Source organism: Olea europaea, chromosome 6 (genome assembly GCF_002742605.1).
Source record: "Olea europaea var. sylvestris chromosome 6, O_europaea_v1, whole genome shotgun sequence".
Classification (NCBI taxonomy): Eukaryota; Viridiplantae; Streptophyta; class Magnoliopsida; order Lamiales; family Oleaceae; genus Olea; species Olea europaea.
The window spans coordinates 25,985,478-25,988,592 of record NC_036242.1 but is presented as its reverse complement, the minus strand read 5'-3'; positions in this window follow the sequence as shown (position 1 = coordinate 25,988,592).

Here is a 3,115-nt window from a genome sequence, read left to right as displayed (position 1 = left end):
CGATTATATATATATATATATATATATATATAATAATTTTGAAGAAAAAATTGAGTCCTAGTAAAATTCAAAATCATAAAAGCAAAAAGGCACACATCCTAATTTTCTCTATTATTTCCTTGCTTTCGGAAATATGAAACTTTATTGTGGTCCATATAAGAAAGGAAACAAAGCAAACACCACCAAAAACAGTCTTTTGCAACGATAAAAAATGTTGCCAAAAGCCTTTCATAAAGTTCGAACGTATATTGTGGGCTTTGACGTTACCGTAGACCATAGGATTACGACAATGTTCAAAGACTGTTGCAAAAAACTTTTGCAACGTTCATTAACATTACCGTTAAATTTTTAGCAACATTCAATATATGTTGTCATTGATATTTTCGCAACGTTCAATACGTGTTGCCATTGATGTTTTAGCAACGTTTCACGTGTGTTGCCATTGATGTATTAGCAACGTTTATTGCCCGTTACCGTTAATATTTTATCAACATTTTTTTATCCATTGTCGTTGATGTTTTCTCAACATTCTTTGCCCGTTACCATTGATGTTTTCGCAACGTTCGTTACCTATTGCTGTTTCCTACCTATTTATATAAACAAATAATTTATATCCTTACTTTTTGCAACATTTTTTTACCGTTGCCGTATGTCCTTTTTTTTTTTTCTCTTTGTATAACAATTTCAACTTAACCAACAAAATTATATATATTTTTTTTTGGATTGCATGAAATTGATAATAACTTCATTAATCCATACAAATAAACATAGAACACATCATTTCAATAAATCGAAGAAAATTCTTGATTTGCTTTAAACAAACAAATAAACATGTTCTGTAAACTATGCAAATAAGGTAGATTTAGAGAGTAGTCTCTTCCTATAGAAACCTCAATAAAACATTACATGAGCAATGTTTTACCTCGATTTCTGCATTCCAAATGATAGGCTGCAAAATTTTCCTAACATCAGTCTATCTTTCTTCACTTGATGTAGTTCTAATAAATCAATATAAAATAGCCTATCAAGGTGATTCAAAGTAAACATGTTTGTTTCCCATAGAGAACCATAAAATTACAGTGCCGAAAATTTCCAACTTCAGCTATTCTAATCACCCCATGATCCAACATCAGAGTCAATAGAAGTCTTTGAATCATGCTAATCCGGATATGCTGACAAGACATGGCTAATGAGATGGTCAAAAAGATGTGCATTTCCCGAACTTGCAGTTACCATGACATTGATAATGTCGCAAATACTTCTACCTTGTATAGAGATTAAAGTTGAGCAAAAAATGATGAAAATAGAAAGCTAAAATAGATGTTTTAGTCCTTTAATAGCCATAGCTGGGCATTTAACGGTGCAAAAATACAGAAACAGACATATCTTCTGCCTTTTTCCCTTTCATTTTTCCAGAACCAGCATATACCTCTTTTTACATCCGAAGTCTCTTGAGTTCATATGAGCTAATTATACAAATAATAATAATAATCAAAACATAGCACAAATACAATTATAAACATATTTATTTATTTGTTCACTCTCAAACCGCATTGCAGATTCCAACAAAATCGAGAAGAGAAGTCTTACACCACTCAATTTTTGAAGTAGCTTTTGTTCAAAGTGAATGTCTAACATATGTGCTATGTAATCAAGACAAAATAAATAACTAAATAAAATCATCTGCTGAAAAAATAGAGTTTAATTGGCTATGTCACTAAAGAAAAACCCCGTCAAATAACCATCTCTTTCAAGAGATCCAAGATTAATACCTTTTGTCTCTATTGCCTGTCCAAAGTAGAAATTTGAAGCTTGGGTAGAACTATTGGAAGGTTTTATCACTTAAGATGGTCGTGTCGTGTTTTTACGATTCTAGATTAGCTACGTGGGAATAGGAGACCATATAATATCCCAGTATTGTTGCAGAATAACCAACTAATTATAGACCTCCACTTACTTTGATCTATTGACCATAATAATATTAACAATACAAATGTGACATAAATTCAATGCCCAGGGCCGGCCTTGGCCAAGGCAAGTGAGCCACTGACTTGGGCCTCATATTTTAGGGGCCTCTAAAAAGCCCAGAACGGTCCACTTCTTAAAAAAATAAAATAAAATAAAATAATAAAAAAATAATTTCGCACATAAAAGAGGAAAACAAACGGACCGCCTTTCTCCATGAGTCCCCATTCCGTCCGGCCATTCCAATCGACAGTCATCTATTCATTTTCTCCACAAACGACACTACAATCCAAAAGGTGGAATTAATCCACAGGTTGGGTGAGATCCTCTGGTGCGAAATCCGCAGGTTGGGCCTTTCTCCATTCATTATATGATTGTGATTTTATTGATTTTAGAGGAGCATAAATTCAATTTTTTTTTTAGGGATTTTTAGTGGGATTATTTATTTGGAATGATTATGGATTACCAATTATTTATTTGGATTGATTATGGTCCATGGATTACCGATTTTTAGTTTCCTGTTACCATTTCATTGCTGATTCTGTGATTCATTTTGAAATGACTTATGGATTACCGATTATGGTTTTGGTTTGAGAGAATTTACGCTCCAGTTCTCTCATTTTTCTTCTGTCTCGAAAGCCTCATTTGAGAACCCTAGTTTGCCTTTTCTACTTCATCTTCTCATGGTTTTTTCTTCTTCACTCTTAGCAGTGCCCATTTCACCTTTCCTATATGTCGAATGTTTGTGGTCTATTTTGATTTTTGATTCTTGAAGTAATGAATTTACTTTTTCGGCAGTAGGATTTTAGTGGTGATATTATTTCAATACAAATTTTGATTTCTGATTTTTCGGTAGTAGGATTTTAGTGCCCCCTCTTGATATTATTTCAATACAACTATATAAGTAATCAATTCTTATTTTGCTCCATTTTTTCAGACTCTGCATTTTCAACCGCAACTTGGAACAGCCGCGTTGTCTACTTCAAATACCACCGCGACCACTACTACAACCAATTTCAGAATCCTTTCATTTTGGGGACTCATCAATCAGGTTTTATTGCTCTTTGCTTATATTATGTCTACAAAAAAATTTGAATCTCCATGTACCAAAAGAAAAAAGGAAGGAAAAGATTGAAAAGTTAATTAAATC